Source organism: Aristolochia californica, unplaced genomic scaffold (genome assembly GCF_029961685.1).
Source record: "Aristolochia californica isolate CCGP_79_NKW_82.1479 unplaced genomic scaffold, dmAriCali1.0.hap1 SCAF_11, whole genome shotgun sequence".
Classification (NCBI taxonomy): Eukaryota; Viridiplantae; Streptophyta; class Magnoliopsida; order Piperales; family Aristolochiaceae; genus Aristolochia; species Aristolochia californica.
Genome location: NW_027181782.1, coordinates 1,519,023 through 1,540,202, shown reverse-complemented (window position 1 = coordinate 1,540,202; position 21,180 = coordinate 1,519,023). Strand labels below are relative to the sequence as shown.

The 21,180-nt window shown below is 37.1% G+C and overlaps 2 pseudogenes; one reads left to right on the top strand and one right to left on the bottom strand.

Annotated features, from left to right (window-relative positions):
• The first annotated feature begins 956 nt into the window (after positions 1 to 956).
• Positions 957 to 20,357, top strand: LOC137944531 (LIM domain-containing protein PLIM2c-like; annotated as a pseudogene).
• LOC137944431 (putative pentatricopeptide repeat-containing protein At3g23330) lies at positions 9,132 to 15,249 on the bottom strand (annotated as a pseudogene).
• Positions 20,358 to 21,180: the final 823 nt, after the last annotated feature.

Genomic DNA, 21,180 nt, shown 5'->3' with positions numbered 1-21,180 from the left:
GGACCAGGTTTGCCACTTCTTGCTTTCAAGAATAAATTATCGGCCTGAACAAACCCCAAGATGAACTTCTTTACCACTCTGTTTTTTCTCTTGTCTCATTCTTTGTACGCTACTGCTGTTATTAAATTCTCTTCTCGGGCCACTGTCAAACAGGGCATATTTCTTTACCTTTTCTTCTATTGTGTTCATTTCTTCTTTCTTTTATTTCTTTGGGGTTCTTTGTAGAGACTGTTTTTTCTTCCAAGCAGAACAAGCAGGCCTAGATTGCCAGCAGTTCGATTTCCCATAATGAGCGGAAAGACAGAAAGCAATTATTATATGACTGTAGCTTCAAATACTAAACCTACAGTCACGGAACTTCTTGCATGAATTTCTTAAGAGAATATGGTTCGTCCTTCGTTTCAGCCCAAGAAGGTCCAGGAGAATTCGCACGATTAGCCTTAAAGAATAAAGACTCGCATGCATAGCTGTGATCCAACTTCGTAGTTACGCGGACTCCATCTTGATCACATTCTCTCCTACCAACGACCTGAGAGTGTCAATCCAAATTTTCCGAGCGATTCCAGCAGTGGCGAGGATTTGGCCAGAAGGATCGATCTCCATGACGCCGAGGGTATCGGAGACGGCGGAGTGAACGGCGTTGGTGGAGACGAGGGTGGAGAGGTGGAAGTCCCATTCACAGAGATCTTTCTTATGTTCTTCTTCTTCTTCCCTGCCTTCGCTGCTTGGGCTGGGGTCCATTTCCCATTTATTGGAGACGGTGGAGAGGGTGGAGGGTACGTTACCTGATACCAATTCCGATACTCTTTAAATCAGAGAATTAATTTTTACAAGTAGATAAGTGGGGGCGGAGGGTTTGGTACCCAAGAACCTGGCCTTCCCCTTTGCAGAGGTTTTCATGTTTACATACTATCATCTGTTTGTTTGTTTGTTCCTTCGAGTTTTGATTTTTCAAGATGGCTTTCACTGGGACTTTGGAGAAGTGCAAGGCATGTGATAGGACCGTTTACATGGTTGATATGTTATCTGCTTATGGTGTGGCCTATCACAAGTCCTGCTTCAAATGCAGCCGTTGTGGAGGGACAAACTGGTTAGTATTTTTTATTTTTCTTGTTGTTCTGGGTAGAAGTGTTGTATTGTTGAAATCAGTATGACCCATTTCAAATAAGCTCTTGAGCAAAACCTGACATGATTTATATTTGTTGTATATGTTTTAATTTTTTTTTAATTCTGTTGATGATGGATATCTTTAGATGAGTAACTACTCTTCCATGGATGGAGTCCTCTGCTTCAAGCCTCACTTTGAACAGCTCTTCAAGGAGACAGGAAGTCTCTCCAAGAATTTCCAGCGTGAGGATTTTCTCATACTTTGAACTCTCCAAGCTCTTTCCTTACATGGGTTTTCTAATACTTGAAACCGATTCTCTCTCTTTCTTTTGTGGGTATTTTTCTCATGTGTGCAGTTTTATGACTTTCCAGATGGAAAATCTTCTGTAAAGTTAAATGATCTGGTACGTTGTAACATTATCTTCTGCAATGGAGTTTTTCTTCACTTTACTTGTCCAGAATGCTCACACATGAGTTGGATCATTTACCTCACAGAGTAGGCAGCCCAGCAAATTGTCTTCCTTCTTCTCTGGGACCCAAGACAGAAAATAGCATATCTACTAGAAAAGGTCTATCACTTTTTTTGTTCTCTTGTGTTGATCCAAACGAGTTTAGTTTTCATATATATGAGCTAATAAGAGATTCATATAACTACTGCATTTTTAGGAATATGTTCATACATTGGAACAAAATAAATGAAACTTTCAATGATTTTGGGGTAATTTTTCTTTTTTGTCAAGATTCTTCTGTGAGATGTCTAGTACATACCTAAAAAGAAATCATGATGACCAGAGATATGAAAGCTAACTAGATTAACCATCACATTACCTAGTTTGTTCACCAATCTCCGATTCCTTTTTTCTTTTATTTTGTATTTTTTTTTAAATGGGGAAATCTTATTAAACTGCTAAAAGCAATCCAAAACAGAGAGGACCATTCAAGCAATAGGGAAGGAGACCCAGAAACAAACGACGAAAGAGAGACGCCATCTTTGGCGAGAGAATCAGCTAGGGAATTGGCTTCTCTGAGTACATGCTGCTAAGAAACATCAAGAGGGCCTAAATGAGTCTTGATTTTCCTCAAAGATGAGTCAGAACCTCCATGGAAGCTTGGATTGTCCTTTCATCCAGTTGAAATTATTCCTTGTTTGCTAAAATTATTTCTTAAAATCTAACTCATACTAGTGCTCATGTTTTGAGAAATGTTGAATTTTTTTTCTGGAAGCTGTAACAGGTAACTCTGGAAGGGGAATCATATCATAAATCCTGTTCAAGTGTGCCCATCGAGGTTGTGTCCTCACTCTTTCATCCTATGCTGCAATGGATGGTGTTATTTACTGCAAGGCCCATTTCGTACAATTGTTCAAGGAGAAAGGAAGCTACAACCATGTCCTTAAGGCATCTTTGATGAAGCGCAACTCTGCTGCAGTACCAGGGGAGTCTCAGAAAGAGAAGGAGGCAGCACAGGATGAGAGCCAAGAAACAAAAGAAGCTGAAACAGAAGAAGCAACAACAGAGCAGGAGCATTCATAATCATAGGATGTTCAAATTTTCACCAATATTTATCGTTGTTGTATTGGTTGCTTTTCTTTTTCCTTCTTTCACTATATTTTTCTAAATTCATTTCACCCATACCAAATCCTAATCGATTTTGCATTGGGCAAGTTTCCATCCCTATTAGACAGCAAAGACTGAATATCCCTTATTTTAGCTCCCTGAGCCAGCTTAAAACATGTAATGACGGCCAAGATCAATAAATTTATGTACAAGATGAATGTTGAACTTCAACTATATTATAGCTGTTCTTTTTTTTTTCTTCTTCCTTTTGCAATAAAAGAATATCATCAATCTCTTCCCAAGATACCAACAGGATTGACATTGCAACTTACGTGTCTACCAACCTCAACCTCCCTCTCTTAATTTCCTCCACTCTCCACTCTCAACATACCTTTTCTTTCCATCACCATGCGCCTCAAACATCATAAAAACAACACACTACAACATCAATTGTTCTCAATCAACATGAACTGAACTATGACATGAATCATGGGGAGGTTCAATCAACTTAGAAGTCACAATTGCAGCAAAATCATCTACTGCATAGCCATCTTTGTCAAATCTTCCTCTCTCGGAGTTTTCTCTGAATTTCCCATCAAACAAACAACTTCTGTGTTTGCCATTTCCTGAAGTACTCATTTACATATTTGGTTTAGGAGATTTTGACCAATCACAGAGACTAGAGTTTTTTACCCTTTTTTTTTACATCAATCAAATGATAGAAAGGTTCCCTCCAGAAACTATCACTGAATATTCGTTGCTAATATCATCTGTGAGATTCTTTTACTTTCCAATGCACAAGGGAATGGACACTTGCAAAATCATTTCCGTCCAGCTGTTTAAGAGAAGAGAGACATTCACAACCAACTCAGAATAGTCTGAAAATGCTCAGATTAGTACCTGTAGATTTCATCAATGAAATAAAAAAGTCAAATACCAAAAGTGTAGATGAAGCAAGTAGATGTTGAAGCCAAGAAGTTGCTTCATGAACCTTGTGATAGTTTAAAACAAGGACCAGAACATGTCTCCATTATAATAGAGGAAGTCAAGAAAAATACAAATCGCACAAAACATGACTCAAGGACAAACAGGAAAAAGATTTCATAGTTAAAAAAGTAAAATAGGACCTAGTTGCAAAATAGGAATTGACAAATTCAATGTTTCTAGCACCCATAATCTGATGGAGGACGTGGTAATCACGTATATATAGCAAGCATAAAATGTAAAGATATGACATCTTAAATTCACAAATCGGAACTTATCCATGTTGTAATAGATTTTGAACAATTCATTGCAAACGTATAACATGCTAGACATAAAATTTTTCAATAAGAATATTTCCCTCACAATAACAATCATTTATCACTTCGCTCTTCCAAATATAAACACTTCATTTATTCTTCTGGGGCCAAAGACGGGGAAGGTTATGCAAATTCTAACCCATTGGACGGGTGATAGAAATTTCTAACCCATTGGACGGTGAAGGCTATGACACCGAAAGGTCTTTTAGAAAAGAACGAGTTGGGGTCTCCATTTTCTAACCCATTGGATGGGCCATAAATCATTGTAAACAAGGCTATTTGGTATAAGAACTCTTTGATGTAAGATAGAAAAAATACTAAAATGGTTAAATATTTTAAATATTTCAAAATTACTAAGTCAAGTCATAGCCTGAAAGCAACAGGACCAGTAGATTAGGACTCTCTTGGATCAAATGGCTCCTCCTTCCAACACGCTGAGGGCAAGTGAGTGTTCCAAATTAATGACCATCACCAACCAGCTCTATATTTGCTTTCATGTAGTCCATTTCAGCAAAAGACTTATCTTCTCAGTATTTCTAGCCCAAAACATGCGTTGGAAAATGACTAAATGGCTGTTGGGTACAGTTGTAGCATGTCGTCGAGGGCTTCAAATGACTCCTCCTTCCAAGACGCTGAGTGGCCAGATGCAGGAAAATAAAGCTTGAGACGCTTTGTGGCCCCAAGAATAATATCCTTCCAGCATTATAGACAAGTACTAAGAGTGACCATGTGACCGACGTCGTTAATTACTTTTATTGTTTACTATTTTATCCAAAACAGCAAGTCAAAATAATACACGTGTCACTATGCTAGATGCGGTCAAGTCATTAATTGCTGGATGCGGTCAGGTCCCTATGTCATTTCAATTAATTTCTCTATAGAAATATATTTTCTCAACCCGTGTCTTCGTAAACGAACGACTTGGGGTCTCCAGTTTTTATTGCCTTTACGTGCAGATTGATTCTTCTGGGGCCAAAGACAGGAGAAGGCTATACAAATTTTCTAACCCACTCGACGGGCCATAAATCATCCTAGATAAATCTATAAATAGCCAAAGAAATTCTTTCTTCTCCATATCTTGCAATCAGCATAATGGGTACTTCAATTCCCGCTCTTCTTTTTCTTACCTGTTCTTTTCCTTCTTGTTCAATTCCCGCTGTCATGAACAAGAGAGACAAGCTCTCCTCAAGTTCAAACACGGCCTTTATGATCCTGCAAGTATGCTCTCTTCGTGGGTAGGGGAGGATTGTTGCAATTGGACCGGTGTAGGCTGCATGAATACCACTGGTCATGTTATTATGCTGGATCTTCGGAATGAAAACTCCAACGACTATTGGCGACCATTATTAAACTCCAGTTTGGGTGGTAAGATCGATTCATCTTTGATTCATTTGAAGCATCTAAAGTATTTGGATTTGAGCTGGAACAATTTCAATATGACTCATATCCCCAAATATTTTGGTTCTTTCGAACATCTCAGATATCTAAATCTCTCTCATGCATATTTTGATGGAAAGATTCCATACCAGCTTGGGAACCTCTCTAATTTGCACACTCTTGATCTCAACTCTGCTATCTTGTATTCCACTAGTGTTGTTGATGACCTTGCTTGGCTTTCCTCTCTCTCTTTTTTACAATACCTTGATCTCTCATGGGTAAACCTTACAAGGGCACTGAATTGGCAGCAGGAAATCAACAAAGTTTCCTCTTTGAAAGAGTTACATTTGAGCGGTTGCATGTTAGGAAATATCCATTCCTCATTCCCATTTTCTAACCTCACATCTATAAATGTCCTTGATTTTTCTTACAACGAATTTAATTCTACATTACCCCATTGGTTGACAAATTTCAGCAGCCTGGCATATCTTGATCTACATGAAAATCAGTTTAGTGGCTCAATCCCATCTGCTATGGGAAATCTCACTTCTCTTGAGTTTCTTTACTTGAACTCAAATTCCATTGATGGTAGGATTCCAAGAAGTTTCAATAATTTATGCAATTTGAGGATTTTACAGTTATCAAGAAATTCTATTAGTAGTTGGGAGAGATTGACAGGATGTCTTGCCAATAGTTTGAAAGAATTGTATTTGGATTTCAATCAATTAACAGGAGATTTGCCTAATTGGTTGACAAATTTCAGCAGCCTTGCATATCTTGATCTAAGTGACAATCAGTTTAGTGGCTCAATCCCATCTGCTATGGGAAATCTCACTTCTCTTGAGTTTCTTGACTTGAGCTACAATTTCATTGGTGGTAGGATTCCAAGAAGTTTCAATAATTTGTGCAATTTGAGGATTTTATGGTTAGAAAAAAATTTTATTAGTAGTTGGGAGAGATTGACAGGATGTCTTGCCAATAGCTTGGAAACCTTGGATGTGAGTAGAAATCAATTGAAGGAAAGTTTACAAGTTTGGTTGGGAGAGATGAGTAATTTCAAGACCTTAAAGTTCCTTGATCTATCTGACAACTTATTTTCGGGATTCATTCCTTCCTCGATTGGGAGTTTATCATCACTGGAGAAGTTAGACCTACGTGGCAACAAACTCGGAGGCTATATTCCCCAAAGTATTGGAAAACTGTCAAACCTGCGTTATTTTGATATTGGCAATAATTCCTTCACATTTGTCATCACTGAATCTCTTTTCACTAAAGTTGAAAGTTTGGAGTTTATTATATTGGCACACAACAACTTGATTTGGAATGTTATTTCTCAATGGCTCCCTCCTAACATCTCACACATTGATATATCATCTTGTCCAGTGGGGCCAAAATTTCCCTCATGGCTTCAACACCATAAGAGCGTTTCTTGGCTAGATATGTCTAATTCAAGTATTTCAGATGTTATCCCAGATTGGTTTTGGAATATTACAGTCAAGATGTACTATTTGGATCTTTCTCACAACCAACTTCAGGGCAAGTTGCCAAATTCATTCCTAGAGATTTTGGATCTTTCAAACGATTCTTTTTCTGGACCAGTTCTTGAGAAGAATATGCCAAATTTGATACGGTTGGATATTTCAAATAACTTTCTGAATGGTAGCATTCCATCCTTACTTTGCAAATTAGAAAGTTTAGCATATCTTGATCTATCAAACAATTATCTACATGGCAATATTCATGATTGTTGGGGGAATACATCAAAGTCTATATGGTACATAAATTTCTCGAACAATAATTTTTCTGGTGAAATTCCGAGCTCACTGAGTGACTTACCTTTCCTTGTATCATTGCACTTGAGGAATAACTGTTTGTCAGGAGAACTCCCTTCAACCATGAAAAAGATGAAGTCGTTGGTCGTTCTTGATCTTGCTCATAACAAACTATCTGGAGTCATACCGACATGGCTTGGGGAGAACTTATCAAGTTTGAGGATTCTATCATTACACTCAAATATGATTTACGGAAATATCCCTCCACAAATATCGAAAAATAGTTCTCTTCAGTACTTGGATCTTTCACACAACAATCTATCAGGGACTATTCCACGATCATTGGGGGACTTTTCTGCAATGACTAAGATACATAATGCTAGTGATCAAATTATTTTTCCTGAAGTGTTTGGTGATGAAACAATATGGGATAATATTGTAATGATTCTAAAAGGAGTGGAACTTGAAAATAGTAAGACACTTGGATTTTATAATGTCATAGATCTCTCAGTAAATAGTCTATCTGGAGATATTCCCGAAGAATTGACACGTCTCCTTGGACTAGTGAGTTTGAACTTGTCAAGTAATTATTTGAAAGGAAATATTCCCAACAAGATTGGAGCTTTGAAACAACTGGAATCCTTGGATTTGTCCAGAAATAGACTTTTTGGCAAAGTGCCTTCAAGCTTATCGACATTAAATTTCTTGAGCAAGCTAAACTTGTCATACAACAATTTATCAGGGAGGATACCATCTGGTTTTCAGTTACAGACACTCAACGACTCATCAATATATATTGGTAATGACAACCTGTGTGGGCCACCACTATCACCGTGTCCAACAAATGAGGTGCCCCCCAAAACGGAGATGGAGAGAGAGAAAGATGATGAATTTGAAATGACAGGGTTTTTTGTTAGCATAGGGGTAGGTATTGTCGTAGGCTTTTGGGGATTTTGTGCTGTTTTGATATTCAAAAGGTCATAGAGGATCGCCTATTATCGATTTTGTGATGACATCATAGAAAAAGTTATTGTGGCAATGATTATATGGTTTGCTAGACTCAAGAGAAAGATCTAGAAGGTCAGGGAAAACTAGGCATCTATTAAAACCAAAACGATGGATTGGTAAACATTCTTTACCTTATACATTTTATCAGCCTTTTGTTTGACAAATACAAAGCGCTTACTCTACTTTTTTTTGACAATTTTAGGGACTATTGGCGCAAAGTATGAATTGTCTACCTCTTGCTTATTTGTGCAAGGAACTCGTACCTACCGCAGGTGATTGATTGATACTACAATGGCATAGAAATAATGTTGGTACAAGTTATCATCAATGGTTTTGGCCCAGTATGTATCTATTTGGTTTGATTATGTGAAAACTTTTAGTAGTTTTATTTTTCGTTTTACAACAATTAAGAGGCATTAAAGTAAAACTACAAAAACCATAAAATTTCTTTCTCAGAACAAGCAAAGCTATTTATGAGAAGAGTTTTAACTTTCAAAAGTAGATTTTTACTTTCAAAAGTTTTAACTTTCAAAAGTAATTGAAAGTAGCATAAATTGTTGTTAGGTTTCTTTCAACAAGTGTATCAAATATAAAAGCGACATATAAACAACAAAAAACCTATTACATTTTCTTTTAAACTTTCTATTTTTGTTGGTCAATTTCCTCTGAATAATGTGTTTATTACCGCAATGAGATTTCAACACCTTTGTTTATTGAAAAAAAAATAGCTAGTTCTCTGAAAAATCCGAATAAATATGATTATACTTATTTTTACTAAAGGATTTTTTATGATTATACTTATTTCAAAAGTTTTAACTTTCAAAAGCAATTTAAAGCACCATAAATAGTTGTTAGGTTCCTTTTAGCACTTGTATCAAATATAAAAATAAAATATAAACAACAACAAAACCTATTACTTTGTCATCTGAGCTTTTTAGTTTTGTTGGTCAATTTCCTCTAACTAATGTGTTTGTCACCAAAATGAGATTCCAATACCTTTGTTTGTTGAAAGAAAAATAGTTGTTGGTATGAAAAATCCTCAGAAATATAAGTAAACTAATTTTTACTAAAAGATTGTTATGTGTACATTAAGCTAAGATCACTTTGTCCTTTCCCATTAGGAAAGGAGTCACCAACCGTTTATAAAGTCAGTTTTTTACATAAATCAAATAATATCTTACAGAAAATATAAAACCCAAGCCAAAAACATAAAAAACAAGCATAGACAGAAGTCAAGCCAATTTTGCTCATTTCTTCAAATATTTTCCAAAGGCAAATTTGGTCTTTATTTGAACGAGGGTAATGGGAGGCTATACTTCTTTGCTCATTCTCTCTGGTCTCTTCTCTCCACCCATCCGCCACCGATATTGGAAACAAAGCACACAAGCGGGCTATACAGAGCTCTACATGCCATCCCTCACAAATGTCACCATGTCGAGATGAGTTATCCTTCGTGTCAAGGCCGGCCTGCATGATGGCAATCAGCTCAAATGACAGCTATGAAGATGATCGTGCCTCACATCATAGGATATTTGACTCTCCAACACTTCAAGAAAGGAAACATGGAAACTAAAAAATATACTCATAGACCTTGTAAAATAAGAAAGCATCTCAATGTTCAAAAATGTAAACATTAGATGCGTTGTTGTATAGGGCTCACTATTATTCACATCCACCAAATTAATCAAAGTCGGTATTTGCACATTCTTCATGTTAGGTGACCCTATGCAACACTAGCTACACAATCTCATACAAAGTTAAAGCATCCACACATGTGGTACCAGGACCCACTTGTGAAGATAAAGATGAAGAATCCGTTGGACATATTGAGAAGATCTCTCCCGTGTGCAACACAAGTTGAACAAGGACAAAGGGAGTTTCATCCAATCAACCATTCTAAGAAGGAATGATCATCTCCAAGGATTCCTTCAACTAGGAAAGTCCATGTTAAAACATGTCTTTTTCTATAAGGAAAGTCTAGTTGTTGAGAGTTTATCAATCTTTTTTTTTTTTTCTAAAGAAAAAAATATCAATCACAATTCAAAGTCTTTATTTTTCTATACACAATTTAATACAAGGAAGTTTTTCCAAGAGATTGTTTTATTTCAATTACTTTTCAGCCACCACTTGGCAATGTTTCAAGAGCTTCTGCAATCAGACCATTTGAATTGGTTCATCCAAAAAATGGAACCTAGACCAGATATTTTACTTTTGGCTAAACCTGCTCTCTGACCAAATATTTTACTCCGTTTGATTGACCAATCACACTGGCCTCTAGCAGAGTTGCACATGTCAGTATTATTTTGTATACCCTGAACCCTTTCACCCACAAACTTCAGCTTTCTTCAACCCATAGTGATAAACAAATAATAGCTAGAAAAATTAGATGAAGATTACCTTCATAAAATTGTAAGGATCTTCCAATTGATTCATTATTAAGCCAAGTATGTGGTAGTGATCAACATAAAGATGCATAGATGCCACGTTGAAACTTCACTGTCCATTTGCTACATACTGAAAAAATTGGGAGATAAGAAAAAATATAGTTCCATGGAAAAGTGTTTTCGGTAGATATATAATAATGAAAAAGCAACAAAAAATGCTTTAGAGTTCACCATCTATTCACGTCCATAAGTCTCTTTCCAACAGATTTAACCTACAGGTGCTCAAGCTGAGAATTTATGCTAAATCTATCACTTACATGTAAACAGACTATAAGTAAAACAGAGGTCAGTGCGTGTAGAACTTGAAAGAATGATCGCACATAACACAACTAATAAATTAGATTTTCAGGAACTATAATTTTTTCCAGGAAAGGTGCTCATACGTTTAAACATTTCGGATCTTTTAAATTTTAATAATAGCACATTTCAGTATTTTATAATCTAATTTTTTTCAAAGGTGATAGAGCAAAAACAATAGTCTTTAGCAAAAAAGAAGCTACAGAGTGCAGAAAAAGATTCATCAACTACTAAATACTTTTTTAAGTTATTCATAAAAAAAATACTTTTTTTAAGCTCTTGACAGTTTTCCCATTGTATTAATTCCTCGAAGTTTTTTTTTTCCTTTTATATTTTGAACTGAGTTCCCTATAGTTCCTATATACATCTTTAATTTGCTCAAAAATCCCAACAGGCAACTAATTTAAAATGGCATTTGTAGAGTGCCCTTATACAATATAGAAGCTTAGGAAGCATACTAGTAATACAGAGGATTCTGTTCCCTGTTTCTACTAGTAAAATTTCCTAAGAAAATAATTCTCTTTTTACTTTAGAAGAGATGTAAGAATTTTTATTTTTATTCCAACCACTCCAACCTCCAAAGATGTCCTGTAGGTTTTCATGGTTTAAGAAACCCTCAACCAGTACTGCTGTATCATACATGCTCAAAATTTCTTGTGAAGGCCTTTCCTGGAAAAAATATCATCGGGTGGTTAGCTACACTCATGCAGACTGCTGTATCATCCAAGAGCACCTTCCAGACAAGTAAAAGCCAAGACCAAAGTTGAGTTTGAGGTAAACAACAGTAGTGGAATCTCACTACTTGAACTGGAATGAACTCCCTCTGCTGGAGATTTGTATCTCTAAAAATAACAGAAATGGAGAGATAAATGGGATTTATTTCAAAAGAACCTTAGCAAATGCCACCTAGACAATCTGTTTAGTGTCAGTCTCTATTTAATAACTTGTTAATTCTATGACGGTTATTCCTTTCCAGCCATTTTCAAATGGAAAACCCTAAAGAGCCACCCACAAATAAAAGGTATTCAGTTTTTATTGATGGAAAAATGTGAAAGTGAATATGAAAGTTTTTTTTCCCACAGAAATATGGTTTACATGAATACTTTAGAATAGCTTAAAGAATTCAGCATTAGCGGCTAGACTCAAATCACAAACCACACAAGAACATCAACAACTGCAAACTCTAGCCAGTAAACTAGTCATAAGAGGAAATTTGAGATTACAATGAATTCTATATCAGGCTATTGTTGGAGCTCATAAAAGAGCAGTACATAACATAAAAAGACCCAAAAAAAAAAAAAACAAAGAGAATGAAAAAGATTATGAGACATCATCTTTTTGGGAAATCAATAAATCTTCAAACGAAAAATAAAGAGAATATCAAGAGGATAGGAGAATATAAGAAAGAAGAACTAGGGAACTCCTTCAGTAACCTTGGGCCCTCTGGCTATGGCAGTGTGATTTGTAACCACTCCGGTCATGTTCCCCTCTCATATTGTCACCCCTAGGGTATCTCAGATTCCACCTCAACTGAGGTCCATGCGCTTCTTCATGGCTTGAGAATTTTTAAGAATAATCTTAGTAAGCCAATGTGGAAGGAGATTTTTAAACTGTGATCACCTGGGCATAGGGGGACGGCTAATTTACAATGGAGATTTGACAAAAAAATTCATGGAGAATGAGGGTTTGGTTGCCACTGTCCAGATTGATTGGTCCCATCCCATATCCCTCAGGACGTCAACTCTTCAGCTGACCACAACACCAAGAAAGCACTCTCTCCAGGACTTCACCTATCATTTTTTTCAGGAATTTCTTCTGACTTTGTTTCTTCTTGATATATAACTTCTGTTGTCGATGCGCCTTTGTCTCCTCCTCCTTTTTATCCATCAAGATTTTTTCCTTTAGAAATTAAAAAAAAAAAGAACTTGAGGGATTGTAACCTAAAAAAAAAAAAACATAATATTTCTTTTCCCACCTTTCCTAGCTTTCAACAATCATAATACAAGTTCAAATAAATGAGAATTTAGAAAGAGAGAGAAAAAGAGTGAGAGAGAGAGGGAGCAAACACTACCTCCTTCTCTCCCTTCTCTCCCAATGACACAAACCAAGAAAAAGGGGAAAACAAAGAGAAAAACGAAATAGCCAAATGGATTCAACTTACTGCTTCCAACCAAAAGACCAACCCAGCAATGGCCATGATGATGTGCAGTGAAATGGCATCTGTGCATTCACCAAACTTCTTCAAAGGATGAAGCCAACAAGGAAATCAATGCTAATTGTAATGACTCACCAATAGTCTCCACAAGAACACAAACCATCCTTAAAATGGTGAAATCGACTGATATCCCTGACAATTATCTCTCTGGCCACTATCTTTAAGATGAACTTAGTAACAGTATGGTAGTCAATACACACACTTAGATTCTTAGTGACTCGAATAGTTGTTCCGGGGGGGTACTAATGATACCAAATGCTATAGCAAGTCTCTCGCTATGACTACACAAAAGTATCTCTTCTGCTCTTCCTCCACATCATGGAGTACATCACCTGTATACGGAACATACCCTTCTCGCTCCATTAGCTCACCCAAAATCTTCAAGGTCTCATGTATTTTATCATAGAATGGGTGGGATCTATCATCTGCTATGAATGTATGCAGTTTGTTTTTAACTTCAATCCAGCTACAAGCTGGTTTTTTCCTCATCCCCTTCCCCTTCATAGATATTCTCCTAGTTGCTGCATCCTTCCATCTACCACCACCAACATAAATGTTTGACATAAGAACATGGCATGCCATATTATCAGGCTCAAGCAGAACAATTTTTTGTGCCACCTTTTCAGCCAATGGAATATTTTTGTGAACTCTACAAGCACTCAATAAAGTTGACCAGACACTGGCAATGGGCTCCACTTTCATGCTTGATATGAAACTGTAGGCTTGCTCTAGCTTTCCTGCCCTTCTTTCTAAACCCGGTGAAATATTATAATCTTGCTTCATGCTATTAAAATATTTCCAAGCTTCTTCTATCAACCCACCATGACTACAAGCAGTTAAAACAGCCACAAATGCTACATAATTAGGTCTTACGTTCTCATGTTCCATCTGTTTGAACATGAAGAGGGCTTCTTGGGCCTTTCCATGCAGAGCATGACCAATGATTATGGCTGTCCATGACACCATATCTCGTGAATCCATCTTCTCAAAGATCCACAGGGCTGCTCAAATATAACCACATTTTGCATACATGTCTACAAGTGAGCTAGCTATAAAAACATTGTCTTAATACCTGCTCCTGACTATATATCCATGGAGCTGCTTCCCAAGATGTAATGTTGTCAAATGAACACAAGCAGGCATTATACTGGAAAATGTAACATGTCTAGGCTTAATTGTAGCCATCAACATTTGGTGAAGCAATCTCAGTCCTTCATCAAACAATCCAATTTGGACACATCCAGTAATAATGGAGTTGCATGAGATTGTGTCACGCTGGGGTAGCAGGTAAAGTTGGATTAGTAATGTCCCGGTAAGACAGAAAACACATCTAGTAACCTTTTAGCAAAAATAAGAAAAATATAGATGTTATGCAATAATTTTCCCATACAAAGTTGATGCTCTCTGCTTTTTTCCTCACTACTAACTAGAAACCTCATCTTTTGATAGCAGCTTGTAGCTTAGTCACCCTCTTTGATGGTATGCGTTGATGTATAATGCTTATCAAGGAAGAGGATTGCCTAGAAGCAATTTGCTTTGTTTTACTTAGTCACCGACATCTACCAGATAGTTAAAGCAAAAGCATCTCAACCCACAGAGTGTACAAAGATGTCCCCAAAACCAACATATACAAATAACTGAAAAGCTTAGACTGGGAAGAGAACTAAGGGATTATCACTGAAAGCAGATTATCATCAAACATTTCATGCCTAGTGATCTAAGAGTCCATTTTATGTCCATCCGTAGAATACACAAGCTTCCCTAAGATGTTACTTTTGTGAACTTTGATAGGTAAAAGGGTACTGGCTTAGAAGTATACACACGTGTAACTAGGGGCTATCTTTAATTTACAAAATCTTCAATGAGAGGATCTAGACAAAATATTTGCACAGAAGGGGAATAAATCAATAAATTCATACTCGATTGCATGAAAAACTAACCATCATTATTCAGTTATATCAAATTTACCTGTGAATAAATAAAGCCATCTCCGCAGCTGGTTGAACGATGTCACTCTCCGTGCTAGCTCACGCAAGAACACACCATAAAACGTGCACAATAGTGCAGAGAGAAATTTAAGTGACAAATGCACGACAAGTTACCGAAGGCCACCCACAAGAGTAAGAACAAAAATGAGCTACTTACCAGAATGTCTTCTAACGGGGAGACCATTAATAAAGTCGTTGTGTTCTGCCGGTGAGGGAAGCTCCTCGGCGACGGACGGCGACGGACGGCGACTCCTGCTCAACACGGAAGTGGACGCAATGGAATCCGGCGCGGGGGTAAGGTTTTCAAGCAAACAAGCCTCAGGAGGCGAAAAGGAATTTTACGTTAATTGCCCCGATTCACCTCCTCCACTTTCCCTTGAAAATAATCCTTAATTGAAAAAGGGAAAACAGACAAAAGTTAGCAAACAGTTTCCCAACTAAAAACTGCAGGACTTTTCCAATCTTTAACCTATGTGGGAGTATTCCCACAAACCACACACAATATCAACTTTAAAAGTATATTCTACAGATATTCTTCTTAAATTTTAGGATTGCCATAGCTTCCAAATTGACATCTCTACAGAAACCTCTGACTGAGACTAACTTGATTACTTCTTCCAAACTTATTTTTGCCTCAAGAAGCAATTTTTCTTTTTATTCCCTCATGATAAGAAGTGGCAAAAGTACTGCATCATGCATTTTAGGTAGTTCCTGCAGGTAAATCCACAGTGATACAGACAATATGTAGCTACAAAAACCTTGAAGAGGAATTATCCGAGGGAACCATTTCTCAAGAACCAATTAGCAGGCTAGGAACAAGTCATACTATTACCTTCAAACCATTAGAAGTAGATAATAATTAACTGACACACTACATACCTAAACCCTAGAAACGTGCATAAAAGAAGGATGGAAGCTACGAGAAGCTAGCAGGTTTAGAAGATTGCACAATGTAGCTTGATGCTAGATGATATTATCCATGTTCTTATCTTATTTCAAAATTATAGACTTGCATTCAACAGAAAAAGGAGAGCTGTATTGACACAAGAAAAAGTAAAAGATGCTAAACACCACAAACAAACAGAGTCAAGAGACATAAGATCAGTACAGTAGAGTTCTACTTACCAACAAAATGTACGAGAAGGGCTGATAAAAATCCTCCCAGGGGCCTCTCCACTGATGTCAAAGTAATGGATTTCACAAATTTGAGGCTTCATACTACTGATTTGGCTGCCCATTTCGAACATATCCGATCCAGATAGAGGGAAGAACAGTGAAAAGGAATTAAAACAGAGCAGGCGGAGAGCAAAACATGTCCGAAATACTGACACAAGAAGGTTGAGCTATGCTGGATCATTGAGCAGTGAAAACTGGTCACAGCATCCTCTATGAGAAGATCCACCACTCTTCCTGCGTCACTTAACACCGGGTAGAATTATGAAATGTACACAAGAACCTAGTAAAACCGATGGGGTGAAGAGCAGAATAAGCTTATATGCGGAGAAGTGGAAACGAGAAAAATGAAATTCGACTGCAGCAATGAGAACTGCACACAAACATCTTGCAACCGAAGACCAAAAATTATAAATTCATCCGATATTCTGTCTTTTGCTTGTCAATATGAGCAGCAGCAGGCACAAAGCACATAAATTTTTAGTCTTTCAGTTGCTTTCAATGTCGATCATATGCTGGAGACTGCGGGGATTTTCCTTCTTCCTCTGAGTACGCACTAACCCAGAGAGTGAACAAAAAGCGCCTGGAAGGAAACAAAGCAAAGCCAGCCCATGATCAACAAAAGGAACCCTCGACTGAAACAAGTAGCGGGTGATAGAAATTGTGAAAAGCTTGACCATGTACGCGTCGAATACCATGATCAACAGGAATACTGCTGTTACCACTCTCCCAGTCGTCAAAGGAATCGACCAATCGTGTAGGAAAGCGACGCCTCTCTCCCATTGAATTATTTTTGTTTCGTTTGTCCTCCGAACCTCAAACCGACTATCAAGCAGTTCCAAGAGGCGTTGGAAAGGCAGAGGAAGACTCACAATACAGGGTTTCATGGGTTTAGGGTTTTGCAGCTTCTGAGCTAGTGCTTCGCTCGAGTCAGGTAGACTCGATACTCGTCAAGGCTAGAGAGAGAAAACGGGCCTTGTTTTACTTGTGCGTAAAACGGAACCTTGATAACGGAAGTTAATTGATCAGATTGGCAACCTTCAAGTGATCGGATGGCTAGGCTTGTCCCCATTGAGAATGCTGGTTGCTGTTGGCTAATGGCAGACTGCGAAGATGAACGCGCAGAGTTCCCGCGGAAAATTGATATTTTGAAACCCATTTAGCGGCCGTGGCTGAACACTCTTGCCGTTCAAATCTTCCGTGGCTCGTAGCTAGATTTCTGTCACCTAACTTTTTGCATATCCTCTTCTAGTTCATCCGTTTTTTATCCTGTTTGCCCCCCCCCCCCCCCCCCCCCTTAGGGAGACGGAGGGAGAGAAAAATGATGAATCTGAAATGACCGAGTTTTTTGTTAGCATAGGGCTTGATATTGTTGTATGCTTTTGGGGGTTTTGTGCTGGTTTGATATTTAAAAGGTCATGGAGGATCGCCTATTATCGATTTTGTGATGACATCATAGAAAAAGTTATTGTGGCAATGCTTATATGGTTTGCTAGACTCAAGACAAAGATCCATTGGCATCTATTAAAACCAAGACGATGGATTGGTAAACATTCTTTGCCTTATATATTTTATCAGCCTTTTATTTCACAAATACAAAGTGCTTATTCTACTTTTTTTTTGACAATTTTGGGGACTATTGGCGCAGAGTATGAATTGTCTACCTCTTGCTTATTTGTGCAAGGAAGTCGTACCTACCGTAGGTGATTGATTGATACTATAATGGCATAGAAATAATATTGGTACAAGTTATCATCAATGGTTTTTGCCCAGTATGTATCTATTTGGTTTGATTATGTGAAAACTTTTAGTAGTTTTATTTTTCATTTTACGACAATTAAGAAGCATTAAAGTAAAACTACAAAAACCATAAAATTTCTTTCGTAGAACAAGCAAAGCTATTTATGAGAAGAGTTTTTACTTTCAAAAGTTGATTGATACTTTCAAAGTTTTAACTTTGAAAAGTAATTGAAAGTAGCATAAATTGTTGTTAGGTTTCTTTCAACAAGTGTATCAAATATAAAAGCGACATATAAACAACAAAAAACTTGTTACATTTTCTTTTGAACTTTCTATTTTTGTTGGTCAATTTCCTCTGAATAATATGTTTATTACCGCAATGAGATTTCAACACCTTTGTTTATTGAAAGAAAAATAGCTAGTTCTCTGAAAATTTCGAATAAATATGATTATACTTATTTTTACTAAAGGATTTTTTATGTGCACATTAAGCTTAGATCATTTGTCTTTTCCCATTAGCAAAGGAGTCACCAACAATTTATAAAGTCAGTCTCTTACATAAATCAAATAATATCTTATAGAAAATATAAAAGTCAAGCCAAAACCATATAAACCAAGCAAATAGAAGTCAAGATATTTCTGTTGATTTCTTAAAATATTTTACAAAGGCAAATTTGGTCTTTATTTGAACGAGGGTAACGGGAGGCTATACTTCTTTGCTCATTCTCTCTGGTCTATTCACTGCACCCATCCCCCTATACGCCACCGATATAGGAAACAAATCACACAAGCGAGGCATGCAGTTCTACATGCCAACCATCACAAATGTCACCATGCCGTGATGATTTATCCTTCCCGTCAAGGTCGGCCTGCATGATGGCTATCAACTCGAATGACAACAAAGAAGATGATTGTGCCTCACATCACAGGAAATTCGACTCTCCAAGACTTCAAAAAAGGAAATAAGGAAACTAGAAAATATGCTAAAAGACATTGTAAAATAAGAAAGTATCTCAATGTTCAAAAATATAAACATTATATGCGTTGTTGTGCAGGGCTGATTATTATTCATATCCACCAAATTAATCAAAGTCACTATTTGCACGTTCTTCATGATAGGTGACCTTATGCAACACTAGCTACACAATCTCATGTAAAGTTAAATACATCCACACATGTGGCACCAGGACCCACTTGTGAAGATAAAGATGAAGAATCTGTTGGACATGTTGAGAAGATCTCTCCCGTGTGTAATACAAGTTGATCAAGAACAAAATAGTTTCATCCAATCAAGCACTCTAAGAAGGAATGATCATCTCCAAGGATTGGTTCAACTAGGAAAGTCCTTATTAAAACATGTTTTTTCTTCTATAAAGAAAGTCTAATTGTTGAGAGCTTATCAGTCTTTTTTTTTTTCTAAAGAAAATAATATGAACCACAATTCAAAGTCTTTATTTTCCTATGCACAGTTTAAATAAGAGGAAGTTTTCCAAGAGATTGCTTGATTTGAATTACATTTTAGCCACCACTTAGCATGTTTCAAAAGCTTCTGCAATCAACCGTTTGAACTAGTTCATCCAAAAAATGGAACCAAAACCAGTTCCCTGACCAGATATTTTACTCGGTCAGATTAACCGGTTAGACTGGCCTCTTGCAGAGTTGCACACGTCAGTATTATTTTATATACCCACAAACTTCAACTTTCCTTAACCAATAGTGATCAACAAATAATAGCAAGAAAAATTAGACAAAGATTACCTTCATAAAATTGTACGATCATCCAAGTGAGTCATTATTAAGCCAAGTATGTGGTAGTGATCAACATTAAGATGCATAGCTGCCTTACCAGATATTTTACTCGGTCAGATTAACCGGTTAGACTGGCCTCTTGCAGAGTTGCACACGTCAGTATTATTTTATATACCCACAAACTTCAACTTTCCTTAACCAATAGTGATCAACAAATAATAGCAAGAAAAATTAGACAAAGATTACCTTCATAAAATTGTACGATCATCCAAGTGAGTCATTATTAAGCCAAGTATGTGGTAGTGAATTTTTTTTCTGGAAGCTGTAACAGGTAACTCTGGAAGGGGAATCATATCATAAATCCTGTTCAAGTGTGCCCATGGAGGCTGTGTCCTCACTCTTTCATCCTATGCTGCAATGGATGGTGTTCTTTACTGCAAGGCCCATTTCGTACAATTGTTCAAGGAGAAAGGAAGCTACAGCCATGTCCTTAAGGCATCTTTGATGAAGCGCAACTCTGCTGCAGTACCAAGGGAGTCTCAGAAAGAGGAGGAGGCAGCACAGGATGAGAGCCAAGAAGCAAAAGAAGCTGAAACAAAAGAAACAACAGCAGAAAAGGAGCATTCATAATCATAGGATGTTCAAATTTTCACCAATATTTATCATTGTTGTATTGGTTGCTTTTCTTTTTCCTTCTTTCACTACATTTTTCTAAATTCATTTCACCCAGACCAAACCCTAATCGATTTTGCATTGGGCAAGTTTCCATCCCTATTAGACAACAAGGACTGAATATCCCTTATTTTAGCTCCCTGAGCCAACTTCAAACATGTAATGACGGCCAAGATCAATAAATTTATGTACAAGATGAATGTTGAACTTCAACTATATTACAACTGTTCTTTTTTTCTTCTTCTTCCTTTCGCAATAAAAGAATATCATCAATCTCTTCCCAAGAGACCAAGAGGATTGACATTGCAACTTACCCGTCTACCAACCTCAACCTCCCTCTCTTAATTTCCTCCACTCTCCACTCTCAACATACCTTTTCTTTCCATCACCAAGCGCCTCAAACATCTTAAAAACAACACACTACAACATCAATTGTTCTCAATCAACATGAACTGAACTATGACATGAATCATGGGGAGGTTCAATCAACTTAGAAGTCACAATTGCAGCAAAATCATCTACTGCATAGCCATCTTTGTCAAATCTTCCTCTCTCGGAGTTTTCTCTGAATTTCCCATCAAACAAATAACTTCTGTGTTTGCCATTTCCTGAAGTACTCATTTACATCTTTGGTTTAGGTGATTTTGACCAATCACAGAGACTAGAGTTTTTTACCCTTTTTTTTTTACATCAATCAAATGATAGAAAGGTTCCCTCCAGAAACTATCACTGAATATTCGTTGCTAATATCATCTGTGAGATTCTTTTACTTTCCAATGCA